The sequence below is a fragment of the Psammomys obesus genome, unplaced genomic scaffold (genome assembly GCF_907164565.1).
Source record: "Psammomys obesus unplaced genomic scaffold, mPsaObe1.curated_primary_1811, whole genome shotgun sequence".
NCBI lineage: Eukaryota > Metazoa > Chordata > Mammalia > Rodentia > Muridae > Psammomys > Psammomys obesus.
The window spans coordinates 3,837,448-3,857,241 of NW_026586589.1; positions in this window are offsets into that span (position 1 = coordinate 3,837,448).

Consider the following 19,794-nt stretch of genomic DNA (forward strand, 5'->3'; position numbering starts at 1 on the left):
GGTCTAGAAGAATACAGAATAGCCCTAGGGTAGAATGCTCAGTATCTGACCCAAGGTGGCTGAGGCCCAGACATGCCCAAACTTTACCCAGTTTGGTGTGGCAGTCTGAAGACATGAGATGGGGACAGGACCCCAGGACAAAAATGACATAGTGAGGCCCAGGTCTAAGATTCACTAAGAGACGGGGTATGGAGGTCACTTAATATTTGGGGGTAATCCAAATAATTCATGGTAATGATTGGGCAAAGAATGTTGGCCCAGAAGTGAGGAAGGGAACAATGTCAGAGAAGAGAAGGCATAGGAAGCTCCAGGAAGGAGAGGGGACCCACAGGTCACAGCTCTGGGGAGGAGGGAAGAAAAGTCCGCAGGTGGCAGACTGGGACTGAGTGCAGGAGGAAGTCGCATGCTGGGAAGGTCCATTGCTGTCCTTTACCCCAGCCTGTCCTCCCGCTCCGCTGTCCTGGGGCTTTTCTCTAGTTGCACAGGCCACCTGTTGGGCCCTAGAAAACCCCTCAGGTCTCCTGATTGGCCTCTCCCTGGCTCTTCTCTTTTGCTGGCAGTTCTTCGCCCCTGCCATCGTCTGTGTTAGAAGCACACTGACTCCCAGAGTCTTAGGTCCAGCCTGCTCCTGTACTGGATACAACGTGCTGCCCCTGAGGCCCCTGAGGTTCATGTTTGCACTTTCAACTTAAAATGTTTGGTCTGACGTCTGTCTGTCTGTCCCTAGCACCTGGGCAGGCACAGGTATAGCAACACAGTTCTACCGAGGAACGAAGGAAAGGCTGCCAGCGGTTGAGGCCTTTACCAAGCCTGGCATTTTACTCAGCTGAAGAATCCCGGACCAGATGAGAACTTCGCAGTGGTCCACATGAGCTTCTGACTTTGGAATCAATGTGCGTGTCCATGGCCAAGTCCAGAGCGTTGGGAAATGAGGGTGTGTTTCGTAAGAGGGTGTCCCGGTGACGTGGGCACTGCGGTACAACAAACCTCCCACAGCTTGCTGTTGTCAGACAGCGTCCCTCTCAGTCTGCTCATGGGCTCTGAGGGCAGGGAGCAGTGAAGGATGCAGGGACAGCTCCTTTCTGCTCTGTAATGTTTGAGGACCCAGCTGGTGGGGCTGCAATGCTGGGAATGGAGACCCTCTTTAAGATGCTTATTTGTTCTTGTGTCTGAGGTCCGGGCTGGGTTGGCTCAAGGCTGATCTTTCTGGATTGCCATCTGAAGTGGCAATCAAGTCTCAAGTCTCCTGGTTTCAGGGTGGCAGGGAAGTAGAGTTTCTCAGTGGCAACTTATGCTCTATTCTGTAAAGTGCAGGTTGTATGACATGCAGGTCAGTTCTGTATTCTGAGGATCAGAGGTGGCCCAGCTTTAGGGGCAGGACCACAGACTCCAAAGCTCATGGAAGCTCTGTCAGGTGATTTATTGCACCAGAACTTCCATGGGTGATTTATACCTGGTAGATTTCTGGAATCGGGGCTGGCCCACGACCATACAATGAATGGATTAAAAAACAACAACAACAACAACAAAAACCAAACAAACCCATTTCCCATTCAGCTTTTCATATTGGGAAAGAACATTCTAATCAGCTGTACAGAAGAGGGAAGAGGCTTGGCACTTCACAGGCATGCGTTCAAATCCTAGTTTTCTGACTATGTCCACAGGATCTTGGGCAAGTCACGAAACTCACTTGAATCTTCCACGTTGGCATCATCCTACTGTAGTGAGGTTTAGGGAGGTACTGGAGGAAGGCCTGTGGGCTGGTGACTGTGGGCTCCCTCTTGCACTCATTCATGCTCTTGCATGTCGAGTGAGTCACAATAATCCATGCCTCTCAAATTGTCTTCCTGGATTTAGGCCAGCCATGACCAGAAAGGATTCAATTGTGAAGTAAGGATGTGGAGACACAGAGAGAGCTCTACAGTCAGTCCTTGGGGCTTCTGCATCCAGTGGGTGAGGGAGGTGGGGGGAGGCAGCTGGGTGCAGAGTATGCTTCTGGAGCAGAGCTTGGTGGGCCACAGAGCTCCCAACGTCAGCGTCTAGTGTGCCTTTGGTGTTCTTAGTTTTGCATACAGATTCAGTTAAAATCTGATATAGTCCTGACTTCAGAAGGACTAAGATAAGAAGAGTCATGTTGTGAACCAGGCAGAAGCAAGCATGCAGCTGTCTCCTAATATGACCTAATGCTTATTCAATACTGTGTTAAGTACTTATAATTTTCAAGTATAAGCTCACTTAATCACACCAATGTTTTTACAATGCATGTCTTTGCACTTGATTCCACCTCGCTGACTGGCACCCAAACTCGGAGAAGCAAAGTGAGCTGACCAGGGCCTCATGGTGTGTTACTGATGTAGCCACCAACTGTTTGCACTAAAGCAAAGCGTTCCCAAGGGGGTAAGGAGGCATGCCGTGTTCTGTGTGGCTGGAACATAATAATGGGAGTTCTTATTTCCTTCAGACGTCAGCCTCCTTCCAGGAGAGGGAAGGAACAGAACTTGAAGACACAGGATCTCAAAGCCATATCTTCAGGGAGGACACTGCCCTGGCATGGTAGAGAGAAAGCTGATGATAGGACCAAGAGCATCTTCATGCTTGCTGAGTATCAACCCATAATCGTATCAGTCAGTTCGAGCTGTTTGAGAGCCATCAGGTCCCTTTAAACGTGGGCACATTCTCTTACTGGTGGGGCTGAGACCACAGTGGGCCAGGAGTGCACTTGCAGGAAGGCTTGCAGAAACTAGGCCCTTTAGCACAAAACCTGGCATCTATCAAAGGGCTCATACCAGCTAACATTCAAGCTTCAGTGGTAGGGCTCTCAGTCAAAACTATTTTCTTGGTTCGGGTTGCTCTTTGCATGCTAAGGAGGTAAGGGTTATTGTGTTAATGACCGCGCTGCTTTTACTCCTGTTTTCATTTGAAATATGTAAGAATGCCAATCAACATGCATATCTTATAGGATTATCACAGTTGAATAAACTGTAGCACAGAGAAGTTGAGCAACTGGCCCAAGGCCATATGGTAGTAGAGGGAGCTGAGATTCAAATCCAGACCTCTGGTTGTGGTTCTGCTGTGATTCACCTAAGGCTTTCCCAGGGAAAGAGGGACCTTGGGATGTCTGGCTAACACTTTTGACATAAAAGGTGTTTGCACTTTTCTCCCCACAGTTTTACTTCTCTCTTTTCCCAGCTGGAAGTAAGAGGACAGGATTCCTGGACTGCTGCTGGGCTTGGGGAGCTGCCTGGAGCAGGACATCACTTTAACCACATGCTCCTTTGCGCCAAGCATCAGGCGAGGCCCTGGGAATATAGCTAAACAAGGCAGGACAGATGCAGGGCGAGGCCACGGCAGTACTGCGTGCTGGGCTGTGATAGACAGAGGGAATGTGGGCGACCTCTTTGTCTTCCCTGGATCTCATATATTCTCTCAGTTCCAACTGCCTAAGTCTACACTGTCAGTGCTGATGACAGGCTAAAGATTGATGTTCCCCAGTAACGGCCCCCAGCTAGTGAGTGACAGCCTGGTGGATTTATACCCAGGGGACTGAGGTACATGCTCTGCCTCAAATCACAGGCGAGCAGGAGACCTCTGGCTGCCTGTAGTGGGGACTTTGCTGATACACTGAATTTGGGCTTTCTCTGTGAAATCTGCCTCGGGGGAGGGAGAGGGACTCAGAGATGGAAGGCAGACTGGGGGTCTGTCTTAGATAAGGTTTCTATTGCTGTGATAAAATACCACGATCAAAAGCAACACCTGGAGGAAAGGGCTTATCTGAGCTTATAGTTCCACATCACAGTCCATTACAGAGGGCAGTCAGGGCAGGACCTCAAACAGGGCAGGAACCTGGAGCTGATGCAGAGGTCATGGGGGAGTGCTGCCTACTAGCTTGCTTCTCCTGGCTCACTCAGGCTTTATATATACCCCAGGACCACCTGCCTACAATGGGCTGGCCTTCCCACCTCAATCATCAACCAAGAAAATGCCCTACATACTTGCCTACAGTAAGTCCTATGGAAGCATTTTCTTAATGCAGTTTCCTTCTTCCCAGATGACCCTACCTTGTGTCAAGTTGACATAAAACTAGCCATACAGGGTCTGGGAGTCAGATACAGGGACCTCAAAAGAGTCTAAAGTAAGTCCCCAGAGTGGGTCCTCAGAGTGGGTGGGAGTCAGCCAGTGAAAGGGGGGACAAAGGTAGAGAGAGGAGAAGAGATGGATGTTCAGGGGGTGGGTTAGTCCAGAGGTACATGAGTGCCCAGTGCTTGTGCGGATGGTGGGGTGCGGTGGGATGGTAGAGCTGAGGCTCACTGTAGGAGCTACAGAGAATGGTTCGTGCTCTAGCCTGGCTTCTTGGGCAGAAATGGAAGAATCGAGGGTCGGGAAGTTTGAGAAGGATTTAAAAGCCAAGTTGGTGTCTGCAGGGTTCAGCTGGGCGTGCTCCTCCTGGGGAGGAAGAAAGAGAATGTGCTGGGCTGATTCCCCTTCAAGGAACTTCTTCTTGCTGCTAGACTCCCCCCTTGGGAACCCATAAAGTTGGGCACTGTGGGTAATTATAGGCTGAAAGAGGCCCAGGGCGGGCAGACTGAGGATGTGTGTGTGTGTGGGGGGGGTGAGGGTGGGGGGGGTATGTGAACAGGAGCCATCATGCTGCCTGGCTGCAAGTGAGGGAATGGGAACAGTAGACACCCAAGGCCCCCATAAAGTGTCTCAGAGCAGGTCCTTTTACAGGCATCCAAGGATGGAGCATGACATCGCCACAAACCAATCAGCGATGCGCCAATCCTTTACTCTTCTTCAGAGCTTGTTTCTGTGGTTGCTGAGGCGGATCCTTGGTGAAGTGGATGCCTTCTTTTGGAGTTCTTGGACTCCGTGGGTTCGGCAGTTTTTGCACAGTGAACTGACAGCAGTCCCTCCCAGGCATTTCCAAAAGGCTGCCTGGGGTCCTTCCAGCCACATCCATTATCATCAGTGAATGGACTTTTCACATACACCCCACTTGAGAAAAATCAATTTACATAGCTTGAAAACCTCACAAAAAACAGAGACTGGAGCTGGAGAGGTGTGGATTTGACTTCTCTTCCTACTATCTGTATCTCTCCTGGACAAGTTCCTTTTGCTCAGGAGCCTCAGTTTTCCCATCTCTGCAATGGGCCACCAATACCCACTTTGCAGGTTAGTTGGAAGCACCAGACTTAATGGATAGGTATTAACACTTGACAAATGTGAAGTCAGGGTATTTTGTCTAAGCCATTCTTCCTCACCTTGGATTTAAAGACATACAAAGACACACAAAGCCTTCCCAGGCTACTTCCCACACTCCGTTTACGGGATAGATGATCTTAAAGAAGATGGAAACAAGGCCCAGACAGACGGAGGGTCTTGTGAAAGCTGCTCTGGCTAATTAAGCTCTGTTTGTAGTTCTTTGGCGAAGCACACTCATTTGTTAACTCTAATTAAAAGAAACTATAAAACCAATATAGAACCCAACTGAATGTTTGGAAAACAGGGGGTTGGGGATCAACCCTTCCTCGATGGCTGGCAGCCTAGCAGTGCAATGAGGACCTGGTCCCTACATGCTGGCCTTGACCATAAACTGTGCGACTGCCTCTTCCTCAGCCCAGGTGAGCCATTATCACTCTAATAGTTTCCTGTGACTTCATCAAACTGATGCTGAGTTTTCCTTTCAATTTTCCCCAGATTTAGTAGGATTCATACGGGACACCTCTTTGTGCCCACAGAACATGTCTTTCTCTCTCTCTTTTTATTGTCTTACTTCCTTCAGATACTCACAGGAGCAGACAGAGTTGGGGGAGGGGTCTCAGGGCAGGAACAATTTTGTGGTCCATAATACCTATTTTCCAGTTTACTTTCTATAAAGGCCCTTCTTTACGTTGCCTCCAGCAGAGCTCATCTGTCTAGAACTTCCCACGCAGCCTTCCCCGCACTGAGCATCGATGCTTGTTGTCTAGCATATGTTTGCTTTTCCCTTTTATGTTTCATCTTAACTCACTTTCCTTTATACACACATGTATCTATAGCTTATGCATTCCTGTGAGCTCACACTCCGCTTTTAATAGTAGTTGATATTTTTGGTGGCAGTGAATAAGGCAGGTCTTTTGTTACAAAGATGCAAAAAGTACCAGTTGCTGCGTGTTTGTAAAAGGCAAGCGCACTGTCTGCCCTGCCAGACAGCAATAATTGTCATAAAGCACAGCTGCCTCCGAAGTCGAAATAAACAAATGATTACAGCACACAATGGAAGCCCAGACTGACCCTGATGAATGAAGCTGCTAATGCGGCTTCCTGGGGTGGATGTTGGCCAAGGGCTTCCCCGGTGACTTAACAGTAGGTCCAAGTGACAGCTGGAAATATGGGGCCAAGGGATGAGGCAGGGGCTGGGGCAGGGTGTATTGGGGTGTGGGTGGGGAGCGCCAGCTCTAGCACTGATTCCGAAGGCCTAAGGGAAAGGGGTTGGCGTGGGTTCAGGCAAGAACACGGAGGTGGGGATGTGTGGTGAGTAGCTTTTCACCCCTCACAGAAAGAGACCCACAATACCTCTGGTGGATCTGACACAGTGTCCAAGTGTTGGAAACAGCCAGACCCAGGTTCCCAGCTTGGCTTAAGCTGCTGTGGTTTGTGGAAGCTGTCCTTGTGGGCTAAAGGTTAGCCAGGAGCCCAGGCATATTCTGTCCCCTTTGCTTTGACCTCACTGGCCTCTCCAAGCTGGGATCCTTGTGCCTTTAGTTTGCCCTACACTCCTCCCTGCTTATGCTCACAAGGCCTCTTAGATGGATTTTTTACCTCTTACCTCTCAGGCTGACCTTGAGGCCAGCTGCTTCTAGGTTGTTCTGTTTTCTGACCTCACAGCTCCTGGAACCCTTGGGTCTGTGTCCTGGGTGAGTAACAAGGAAACTCTGCTGGTGCCCTCTCTCCTTGTGACACTGAAGACATCTCTCACTAGAGAATAAAGCCCCTTGCTCAGACTTAAAAGGGAAGCCACAGTGTTTCCTCATGCTCGCAGCACTGTGCTACCCCCCCCCCCCACCTCCTCCTGGAAGCCTTCTTTGACCTCTCTAGTTGCCAAAGGAATCCCTCCTTTGCTTTCCTCTGTGCTACTTTTATTACTGTTCTTACAGCACTTGCTTGGTGCTTGGTCTGTTTTCAGGGTAACTCCCTTCCCAGGTACCCACCTCTATGGCCACATCTACATCTCCCTCACCGCACCCTCTCCTGCGATAACCTTATTCCTCCCACCGGCCTCGACACTTCGAGGACTCTCAAGGAACGTTTGCTGAGTGAGTGAGGGAGTGATGAAACGTCGCCTCCAACATCCACAGAAGGTTCCCGATGAAGGTTCTGTTGTTTGGCACAACCTTTCTGTCATGGCCGGAGAGGCAGACTGTCATCATACACATTTGAGCAACGACACTGGCTGACACTCACTGTAAGCTTTGGGGTACCAGCCCTGGTGGTCAGCGCTTTAGAAGTAGTGGCTGCACGCTCTCTTCCCAGCCACACAAGGAGATTGGTGCCCGCCATCACCCCCATCTCCCCAGGACAAGTTTGAGGTTTGTTGAGGACAAGTGACTTGCCAAGGTTAAATTATGAGGCAGGAACAGAGCTGGAATCTGACCCCAGTTCTGTGTACTGCCAAAGTTCCTGCCTGGCCACACTGCTCCTGCTCAGGGTATCACATCTCCTGTTTTGCCCTCTGGACCTTGAGCGCTAAGGAGAAGGAACAGTGTCTTATGTGTCCTGGCATCTCCAGGGCCAAGCACAGGGCTGGGCCCAGGTAGGCGTCAATAAACGCTGATGAAAGAGACGGCCGGATGGACAGACTGCCCGTGTCTGCCCCAGCTCTGTTGCAAGTGGGGAGTTTCTGCCATCCTGCAGCACACTGGGAGATGGGGGAGGGTGGGGTTTAACTTCGGGCTGATCTTGTACCCAAGTTGTTCTGGTCATAAAATACAAGGTGTGTCCTCATGGGGACACAGTAAGCAATGTGCCCGCCTGCCAGTGCATCAGATATGTCTTGCCAAACACCGGCAAAATGAAATGTCCTGGGAAGGCAAACAGCCTCCTCCCTCCTGGGCCAGAGAGCAGGATCACCATGCTCCGTCTGCACACAAGTTCCTCTAGTGTCTCTGCTGATGGCCTTGAGAGATAACGTGTCTTGCGTGTGTCCCTGTGAGTGGGTGTAGGTGTTGTAGGGTCCCTAGCGTGTAGCTCTGTTGGCTCATTCTCTGTCCAGGGGAACAGGATCTTAGGAGGAGTGAGATCCCCCAGCTCAGGGCTGAAGTATTTGGGCCCCACCTAACTTCAAGGTCTGTGATCTGCCATTGGTCCTTGTGCTCCAAGCTCAGGGTGCAAGACCATCGGACTGATGAAGTGGAGCTATCGATCTGTGCCCAAGGTCCAAATGCAAAGTGTGGAGGCACTCATTTTCACACATTTGCCACCCGGCTTTCCAGCATGACGTTTGGCTTTGCTTCCAATGCCACCTCCAATGGCTTCAGAGGTTCAGTCACATTCAGGGGCAGTGTCCGCTTGGGTTGGCCTTTGCTCTGTGGAGCGGTTCATTCAAGCTGTCGATATCCCAAATGGTCCGTGGCATGGGGTTAGTGGTAGCAATATCTGGCTTGATACTCTTGACTTGTAATCACTGTGCCTGGGGCAGGTCTCTTCTCCTACAGAGCGTTCTGGTGCCTCCCAGGTGGGGGAGAGGAGCATGCCCGCGGCGTTGCTCAGGGCTAGCACACTGCTGGATTCCCTCAGGGGAGGGTGGAGACGCCACTAGATCTGCCATCTGTTCTGTCCCCTGATGCTTTGATATCCTAGCTATCCTGCATCCTTTTGACCCTCCACCATTGGCCTCCCCAGCCTCTGGTCCAGGAACCCTTTCCACACTACAAGGTCACACACTCTCTCTCTTTTTTTTCCTTGTTAGATGCTCAGGAACTCATTTGTTGCATGCTCACTGCTCAATTTGGCACCTAACTGGGGCTCAGCACCCCTATGGACAGCTGCTTCCTTTCTGAGCCTGCGCCAGGCCTATAGTTTCTTTTCTCCTCTATCGTTTCTTCCCTGGAAGGGTGCATGCGGCATGTATTTCTGCAGTGGCAGCGTGGTGTATATGTGATCATGTATGTGGTATAGACGTGTGGCACATATGGGGTATGTGTGTTATATGGGTATAGAATGGTATATGTGATCTGTGCATGGTGTATATGCTGTGTTATGTGTGTGATGGTATGTATGATGTGTGTGTGTGTGTGTGTGTGTAATATGTGTGGCTGTAATGGTGGTGTGTTTGTGTACACACTGAGTCTGGCATATCCGGACTGTGCAGTGTATGTGGTGTCTATGTTGTATATATGGTGTGTAGTGGTATGTATGTGGTGTGTATAGTATGTATTATATGTCTATAGAATGGGTGGTGTTTGTGTTGTATGTGGTATATGTGGCGTGTGCTGATAGTGGTGGGTTTATGCTATATGGTGAGTAGGAGGTCTTCATCTGATGCATGTGGTACGTGTAGTATCACACGTATGGTGCACGCGACATGGTTTATAGTATGTAATTAGTATGTGTCTAGTGGTGCATGGTGTGTGTCATATGTGGTATGTGCATTTGGCATGTGTGTTGTATGTGGTGTGTGTGGTGTATAGCATGTGTCTGGTATGTGCAGCATGTGTGTTTAATATGTAGAGTTGTGGTGTGTATCTACCGACTCTGTGAAGGAAAGCATGAGTAAGTGTGGGAGGGCCAGGTATCTGCGGCTGACGTCGACCATGTGTCTGACCGTGTGCTGAGCGAGCGTAGCGGAGTGGAGGACGCGGTATGTGGAATCCCTGGTCTCTGATAATGCCGCGTTTGAATGTTTGTGTGGTGTGTGAGAGAGGATGCCTGTGTTGCCTCCGTGGTGAGACTGTGTGGTGGGGTATGGAGACCTCATCGGAGCACATCAGTAGGAAGGCCAGCATCAAGCAGTCGTGTCCAAGTGTGTGCAGATACTCTGTGGGTGGACAAAGAGGGCCTTAGTGTCTACGGTGGTGTGTGCAACTACTACTCCCCAGTACCCATGGTAGTGACACAGGGTGCGGGAGCATCCTGGTTGATTGGTGGCATCGGCCCATGTCTGTGTCCGTCTGTGACTAAGCCAGGATGGACTGTGGTGGTCAAGCAGCATCATTTTGTGCTGCTGGGGCCTCGCTTAGCTGTTTAGAACCTGTCCATGGCAGGGGCAGATCTCCTTTTGTAGTGCCCTGACCAGGTGCCTGCCCATTCTCTGTCCCACATGGTGGGTAGCAGATACTTTCCACTGTGTCTGAGCAAGAGTTATGCTCAGGGCCTGGGAATGGTGGCCAGAGGGTGAGGGCTGGGCTGGAACAGGCAGGGGAGGGAACCGCCCAACCCCAGGCTGCTCAGTTGCTCTGGATATGGACTCCACTGTTCTGAGCCAGCTCTCTCTCCACTTCTCTCTGCTTCTTCCCAGGTGAGTTTGGAGACATTAAGCAGATGACAGTGGTCTTTCTTCTTAGTCATATTCTTAAATCCATGGATGTCTTTGTCTTTATCACCAGCATCTTGATGAATTTTCTTCCTCAAGAGAATGAATTAATGACAGGTGAGAATGTCCATGGTTGCTTGGAGGACGGAAAGAGCATTTGATGTGTTCTTGTTCTACAACATGTGAGCCCAGGCCTGCGGCCACACTGAGGAGAGTGTGCACACTCATGACTGTGAAGTGTACAAGGCCAGAGACAGATAGCCCCTCCCCTCTAGCTATGACTGCCCTGGAGCTGAGGCTCCCAGGATGGTCATAACCTCCATGGTTAACTCTTCCGGCTGTTAGGGAGATGGGGTGCGGTGACTGAGTGCTGGTCTAGGGTTTCTGTTTTCCTGGGAGGGGCACCTCTCCTTTTGGGGGATTTGTACCAGCAGCTAAGCAGATAATTGCTTGCCAGGTTGATTGAAAGCTTTTCAAAATGTCTTCCATGGAACACCCTCCCATCCCCCCAACAAGCAGATTATCTGAGGTGGAAATGTTTCTCCCTCAGCTTTTTTTTTTTTTTTTCTCCTTTCTCAAAGTAGTAATTACTGCCCAAGTAGCCCTCCATGGCGTTTCCTGTCGTTTGGAGGCTGAGGCCAGCCGCTGTTTCCTCTGCTGGTTAAATGACAAGCCGGCCAATTAGGGGAACACCCCACCCCCAGCTTGGCCCTGAGCCCCAAGGGCTCCTGGTGGCCTCCATGGGAGCTGAACGGCTGGGGAAGCCTGGCTTCTTCAGCAAGGATGATGGGTAAGAAAGGGACTGGCTGGCTGACCATCAGTAGTCCCTGGCTCTCTTCCAAGTCCCAAGGCTTCACCGACCCCACAGCCCCTTTGCTTCTGAGGGAGTTTGGCCCATCCTCAGCTGTGGCCACACTACAGAGCAGCTTCAGGTTAGCTGAATGACCAGCTGGGAGACAAAGCAAGGATCTTGAACTGCTAATTGATAAACTGACAGGCTGAGTGTGTTCACAGCACAGCGCCTTTTGCTTTTCCATGGTTCCAAAATACTCTTTCATCACAAGGGCTACAAACTTGGCACAGTCACTCTACACATCCTACCCCACCTTCTCGTGCACAGCCTCCCCTAGCCTTGTGGGTTTTAAGTTCTCCGAGCCCTCCCTGCCCTTCCTTTCTTCCCCCTCTGCCTCCTTCCCCCACCTCTTTCACTATCTCTACCTTCGTTGGGTTGGTCTTCAAATCTTTCTTCCCCTAAGCGTCCTCCCAGCCACAGAAGCCAAACCTGAGCCGGGTTCAGTCTAAAGTGAAGGACAAGCTGGGGTTTATGAATTGAGAAAGCTTGGCCCCGAGTGAATGGAGCTTAACCGCTCATTAACTGTGCCTAAGTTTACTCACCCTTGCCAAAAGGTTAATAACAACAGAATCTTCCTAAGAGTGGGATGAGAGAATGCACACGAAGGAACACAAGGCTCAGGCTCATCTGTGCTGAACAACACAAGCTTAGAGAACGGGATGAAACCGACTTCATGCAGGGATGCAGGCCTTGGAGAGAAGAGGGAATTTGTGAGATGGCTGTGGCAGGAATGGTGTGTTTGGGAGTTTCTGGGGACCCAGTGTGGCTGGAATGAATTCAGTGGTGAGGTGTGGAAGGGTGGCAGTGGGCTGGAGGCGGGGACCACAGTATTGTGGTTAAGAGCATTGCCTCTGGATCTGATAGTCCAGGTTCCAACTCCAGCTACACACCAACCACCGTATGACCTTAGACAAGTGAATCCCTCCGTTTTCTCACATGCAACAAGGTCCCCATGGTTCCTGCTTTGGGGAACAGAATACTTGAGTTAACAAATAAGAGAACTGCTCTGTGGGAGAGTGCAACAAACTTCTTCACTACTATTGTCCCGCGTGAACATGTTCTGCATGGGGTTGCGCATGTGTGGAACCGCATATTCGGCCAGCAGTTGTTCATGTGGCGTGCTTGTGTACATATGCAGGTTCGTGACAGAGCCAAGGCACAGGGAATCTATTGAGGCTTTGAGGAAAGGTTGATGTATTCTGGTCAAAGAAGCCCTTCGCTGAGGAGGGGTACCATCCCTCTCCGCAAACAGTGGGAAGCAGCATTTATAAGCAATAACCTGTGTCATTTCCCCATGGAGATACCTCGAGAGAAGCCCCTCCTCCATTCTCTTATTTGTACAACATCAGTAGAAAACCTACTCACATCCAGTCAATGAGCTTCTAAATTCCTATCATTGTCATGTTCATGTCTCTACCAGGAAGGCGGATGGCTAAGCAAGAGTTAAAGGGCAGTGGGTGGCTGCTGCTGGCCCCAGTGAGCAGGTCAGGCCTCCTAGAAGCGTTGGAAGCAGAGGGAAGCAGAGCAGGGAAGTCGTCAGTGGCCTTCAGATAAGAGGACATTCGACCTTGGCTGTGACCAAGGTCCTCCTCTGGAGGCCCCCAGCGTGCCAGCACAGCCCCAGGGGAGGGCAAGGAAGTCTCCTTGACTGCAGCAGCCCTGCTCAGCCAGGGCTGGACACGGAGCCTCTCGTTATCTGTTCATGCCACACGCAGGCAAAGCATTCTGGGCACACAAGACTTGGCTGGCCTGCAGGAAGCTGGAAGAGCTTCTGTCCCTCTGGGGGTCAGAGGTGACTGGAATTTGGCAGTCAGGGACATGGGAACTTCCTGTGATCCTCCCAGAGCTGAGACTGGCAGCAGGAACCAGACAGAGCTAGTGGTCAAGATCTGACAGAAAGATGATTTGCATGACCACTTCCTCATAAGAGGCATATGCTGAAACTGGTTTTGCAGCACACGTGTGTAAATGTGTGTGCGTTCATGCCCATGCCTGTACACATCTGTTAGAAAGCAAGAATTTAGGGGTTTGTGACTTGCTAGATGGATGTATATGTGATCAAGCTTATCTGCCTGGGTGAAGATGTTCTTGGCACATATATGGAACAGGGATGTGTGTGTGTACGGCCATGTGTGCTGTGCTTGTGTATGTAAACACTCATTTGGGTGGGGTTTATGTGAGCCTGTGTGCTGACTACTTGGATTAATGTATAGGAAGGAGTTTGGAACACATGTATGAATTCATAGGGGATACAATTTCAGTGTATGTATTTGTTATGCCCCCCCCCCCCAAAAAAAAAATCTATTTTAGAATGGAGCAGGATGAAGCCACTGAGGGAAAGGATAAAAAGCCACGACAATGGAAACACCTGACCCTGCATACAGCCTTGGAGTCTTCAGAGAGGGTTTTTTTTTTTTTCCTAGCTAACAAATGTTTCACTCCTCACTCAGATACACTGCTGCCGTACACGCTGGTAGCTGTGATTCCCAGCTCAGGCACGGCTGTTAATCAGAAGTAGGCACCTTCGAGGGGTGGCAGCGGGGCGGTGGGGGCATCTCCAGGTGAGAGGGATGGGCAGAGCTTCCCCTCTGCTTGGAAGGGACCCAGGCCTGACAGCAGGCTGAGGCCCACTGCAGCCCAGACCATTGAGCCCTGGCAGTGTGTGTGTGTGTGTGTGTGTGTATGGATGGCTGCTTACCCAGGATCCAGCCAGCGTCATTTCTGGTGGGGAAGACTGGCCTAGCCTTGAATGGGAGCTGGAAATCCACACTTTCAGAGCTGGCATGAGCCACAGACATGGATCTCTCAGCTAGAAGGACTTGGAGTAGACTCTTCCACCTTCATATAGTTTAAGAAGGAGCCTGGGCTGAAGAGGTGGCCCAGCACAAGCAAAGCCCTGACTTCATCCTAGGGCCGAGAAAAAGAGTTTGTTATTTATTTTCTTTTGAGGGCGGGCATTAGAATGCCATTTGTTCAATATGTTTCTAACAATAGACCAGGAGTGCGGCCTATCGAGTGCTTGTATAAAGTTTTATTGGTACACTGCCTTAAACACACCCATGTGTTTATGCATTTTCTGTGGCTTCTTTCATGCTACAGTGGTGGAGCTGAGTGGTTGTGACACAGACTCTATGGCTCTTAAGGCCCCAAATATTTCCCCCTGGTGCTTTGCAGCAAAACTTTGCTGACCTGGAACTATAAGGTCATTTCGCTAGTGTGAGGATGATAAATGTGATTAAAACAGTAAATGTTTAACAATTAGTGAATGAATGAATGAATGAATGACTTAGTTAATTGTAGAAGATGATTCGGTTGGAATTCCAGACAGAGGGACTAGTATATGCTAAGTATGGGGCCAGGAATCAGTACCAGATGCTCTGGTTATGAAAGACAGAGTATAGAACACACACACACACACACACACACACACAAGATTGATGGTACAGCAGAGGCCTGGTTTATGGACAGAAGGCTTCTCAGTAGAGATGAAATTGAGCCTTAAGATTCACTAGGTACGGAAAAAGAAAAGATGGAGAATTGCTCTCCAGGTTGAGGGATCAGCATCGGTAGATATTGGAAGGCCTGAGAGAAGGAGGTCTGGGTACTGGGCACAGCCAACCACATTGAGCCTTGCTATGTACTTGAAGGGGCCAGTGGGCGGACAAGAAGGTGAAATGCTTGATCAGCTTCTGTGGGGCCTGGAAGGGATGCTATCAAGGAGTTAGGCCTTCATCCTGGGAGTGCTAGGGAGTTGCAAGGGGTGTCAATGGAAGATCCAGGGAGATCCAAGAATACTCGGAATGCAAAATTCTGGGCAGGCTGCTGAACGTAGTTCTACCTCCCAGGGCTAGGCTAACGTGACCTGAGAGCAAACTCCGAGATGCAGAGCCTGATGAGCCAGCTATATGGAAGAAATACAGGGCAGGCAGTTAAATCTGAACTTTGGATAAAAAGAAAAACAAATCATGTTCAACATTAAATAAAGTCCAAACTAGCAAGGTGGATACTTAAAAGATGATCTTCTATTTTTCTGAAACCTACGTCTTACTGCCTGCCTAGTGTTTTCATTGGATAAATCTAGCAATCCATTTCTTTAGGAATGCTGGCTGCATCTGGCTTTTGGTTGCTGACTTCAAGACCCCAAATGTATGCCTGTGAAGCAAGAACGACAAGATGGATATGGCTGGATAGCAGCAGTGTGAGGACCATGGGACCCAATCCTTTTGGTTGATAGGAAAAGAAATGAAAGCCCAGAGAATGGAAGGGTCTAGCTCTGGGCAACTAGTCGGGTACAGTCCCAGAATTGTGCTTTTTGCCATGGCTATCCTGACAGGGAGTTCTGGAATTCAGGGAAGGATAGGGTGGTCCTGGGACAGCAGGCCCCAGGAAGCCTCCGGAGCTCCTGAGCAGGTTCTGGAACTTTCCGAAGCAGCCAGCTCCCAGCAGGGAAGGCAGTATTCCTCACCACATGCCTCGCTCCTTCCTTCTGTGCCTCAGTTCACCCAGCCATAAAGTGGGGCTAATTACACCCACCTCACAGCTGAGTTGTGAGGGTTAATTAATGTTTGTAAAGGCTTTGTGATCCTTGGATGAAAGGCGTTCCTTACATATAAAGGGTCATTATTTTTATTATTATTATACAAGTGCCAAGAATTATTACCTTAATTAGCTTTTCTAGATATCCGAAGCAATTAGACAGCTCACTTGCTGAATGCCACTCTAGAAACCCAAGTCATAGAAACTCATGCAATTGTTTGTCAGCTTGTTTTCTGGCTGTGGGCTGGCATAGGCCACAAGAAGGGGCTGAGATTTGTAGGAGAAAAATGATTTTGGCTCTAGTAGATATCCACTCTATGTCAAATATTTGCAGACATTTAAAGTCCTTTGAAAACAGATTTTTTTTTTAAAGTGGATTTTTTTTTTCACTGTGTGTGTGTGTATGAGTGTGGGGGTGGTGGAAGTTGTGGAGTGTTAGCCTTGTAGAACGAGCAACTTGGACTAGGGTAGAAATCTGTCCTGTGTTCCTTATATTCAGAGAAGACCAGGCTTTAGGCCCTGTGCACATGCGATAGGGTCTACCGTGGGTCAGGCCCTACACTCACAGGCCTGCATTGTTCCCACAACCCCATGCAGGAGACAGGAACTTATTTATAAAAGAGGACACCGTACCCAGAGAGGTGAGATGACAGCTAGGAAGGACAAGTAGACAATACAGACACACGTCCAGATTTGATAACACTCCTTGTCTTAATCTGGGCCTTAAGCAGTCCAGAGACTCATTATTTCAGAGGTGAGATGGTACCACAGAACTAACTGGCTCATGCTGTACATGGGGATGCTGAATTATGGTCAGTCTTTGGTCTATTATAGCTTTGCCTCTGGAGGGTCTTTAGAAATGTCTTAGAATCTTAGGAAGTAAGTAGAGGAGGAAGCTCTGTCCTGGACGTGACTATTAAGGTAGTCTGACTATTAAGGACAGGCCAGGGCAGAACCAGCGGGGCGAGGCTTCCTCTGTGCTGTCCAGTTAGCTGGAAGGGTGCAGAGCTGGCTGTAATTAACTCCACCAGCGTCCTTAGAAGAGGTGAGAGGACCTTTCCCCCACTTCCCTTTCTACTCTGTCCAGCTTCCTTTGTGGCTGCATGGACCCTCCCAAAGCTGTGACCAAGCCAGGGAGCACCAGATTGAGTTCCATTTCTAGGGTGTTCTGAATTGAGCTTATATATCAATCTACACACAACCCCTTTTCTGTGTGTAGAACCTTCCTTGGGGCTGGTTGAGGACAGTGTTAAAGTCAATGAGTACATGAAGAGGCTGCTGGGATGTTAAGGACTGAGTGGATAAAGGGTAAAGGTTGCTAACAGTGCAAGGAGAGGTTCTCTAATGGCTGGATAGATGAGGCAGTGGAGGTGGGTAGATGTTCACAGATTAGACATGGATGCATGACTGTATGCTGCACAGACTGGAGGGAGGGCATAGACCACCAAGGAGAAGTGTTGGTATGTGGCTTTTAACGGTTAATTGACATGGTAGAAAGTTCACAGAGAAGTTGGAAATTTTGGCAAATGGGTGGCAAATCTGGGGAAGGATAGAGGAGCTGGCAGGTGAGGAGTTGGAGGAAAGGAAGAGATTAGAAAAATGAGAAAGTTGGTGGATGGATGGAGACATTTGGGATATTATTGAAACATGGTCCATGGATAGTAAGGATGTCAGATGGAGAGGAGGTTGTGAGATACAGGCACTGGTTGATGGATAAAGGGGATTGATGGAAAAGTGGAGGGAATGGAGGCTGAAGATTCTGAGAAAGCTGAATTACTTGATTATGAGGGTGGGAAAAATCTGGCCTATGAGAGAGGTGGGTAAATAGAAATGGAGTTGGCAGCTGGGGATAGGGGCTGGTAGACAGAGGAGGCATGGGCTACGTCATGGACACTTGATGGATAGATGCTTTGATGGATGAGTGGAGGTAGTGGACAGATGTTGACAGGCAGGTCAATGGAGGAGGCATCAGAAAGGATAAAGTATTGGCAGGTGCAGAGAGCAGTTGGCAAGAGTTGAAGAGATGCAGAGAGGTAGGTGGAAGGCAGCTAGTGGGAGGGTAGCAAGCTTGCCTGAATGATGGAAAAGTTGGCACTTGTGGCCTGGCCATCAGCTTGGACAGGTAATAGAACATGCCCCATGGGTTGCTGTGACCAGCCTCTCCTCACATCTTCCCTCCCCCTCCAGAGTCAGGCTTTCCCCAGGCTCATAAATCCCCAGTCCGGCAGGCTTTCTATAATTATCCCAGAACAGTAGCTCAAGAGGTGGGGCAGGCAGGCCCTGAAGAAAGAAGCTGACTCAGAGGCAGACGTCTATCCTTAAGTGGTGTGTCAAATGTGGCCAGTGGCCAGCAAGCCAGGGCCAGGACCCAAGACTCCTCCTTTCCTTTCAAGGCTGTCTTGATCCCCATTTTGGAGGCCCTCAAAGAGCATGAAGCTCTTCTGTCCCTTCTCTTCTGTTTCTCTTTTTGTCCAATTCTTTTTTCTTTCTTTTCTTTTCCTTTCCTTTTTTTTTCTTTCATTCTCTCTTTCTTTCTTCCTCCCTCCCTCCTCTTCCTCCCTACCTTTCTTTCCTTCCTTCTTTCTTTCTCTTTCATTCTTTTCTTTACTTTACTTTACTTTTCTTTTCTTTTCTTTCTGCCTTGCTCATTTTCTCTTGCTCTTGTCTCTGGGTTACTTTTCTTTTGCTGTCCCCATTTCCTCAATTCCCTTTCTTTACTGTTTTCTTCAGTCGGGTCAGTTTTCTTTTCTGCCTCTTTCCCTCTGCTCTTTGCCTCTCTCTGTCCCTTGCAGCAGGAGCCTGTCCCCCATCCTCCTGCAACAGAAGACAAACTCTGCCACTGTGTGCCTTCATGCAGAAGCAGCCTGGTTATGGTGGGAATTTCCTTTGGGGCTTTGAATTAAGGCCAGAAACTTCCAAGAAAACTTTCCCTTTCTCTTATAGATTCACAAATGAAAACCCATTGAGGCCTTTTAGCACAGTGGTTCCCAGCCTTCCTATTGCTGCGACCCTTTAATACAGTTCTTCATGTTGTGATAATTACCCCAAATAAATTACTTGGTTGCTACTTCATACTTGTAATTTTTCTGCTTTTATGAATTGTAGTGTAAATATCTGACACGCAGGGTACCTGATATGTGGCCCTTAAAAGGGTCGTGTCCCACAGGTTGAGAACTGCCTCTCTAGCACAGTCTGGAGGGACAAAAGTAAAAGTATCACCACCCTCTCTCTGTAGAGTACAGGCACTGGTAGAGAATGTCTTTTTTTTTTGAAGCAGTGAGGGAACTGGGGTGGGGAGGTGGATATTAGGAGCAGGGGCCTGACATGGACACAGGCATTAACCTGTTTTTGTGTAAATCATCTCACGGAGCCCAGTTTTCTTTTTAAAACACCACAATAGGTAAGAGGATTTTGGAGTCTGAGAAGTCCCCACATTGCATTCCAGCCCCAGCACTGTCTGTCTACTAGTTGGGGTACAAATGGCTTAGCCCTTCTGATCCCTACTCTGTTCATCTGTAGAGGAGGCACTTACAGAAGGGCTTCCTGAGGGGTAGCTGGAGAAATTAAATAAGAAGACTGGATCAAAGTCCTTGTAGCCATCAAGAACTGACTCAGAGGAGATGCAAACCACTCAAAATAATGTCAAATAAACTTATTGGGAGGGTTTGGTTCTATGCAATGTGGGGGCTGTTCTTATAATCTATAGGTGACTGTTGCTTTCATGTTTGGGGCTGAAGTCAGAGTTTTTGGGAAGGAAGCAAGTATTTGGGAAGGAAAGAAAGCCAGCAGCTAGAGAGTGAGGACAGTGGGCATCTGGGGTCGAACATGCAAGGTGATGTGGTCTGCGTTGGACTCTTATCAGCTTAGCCTCTATCCTTGAAGATGCCAGTAACCT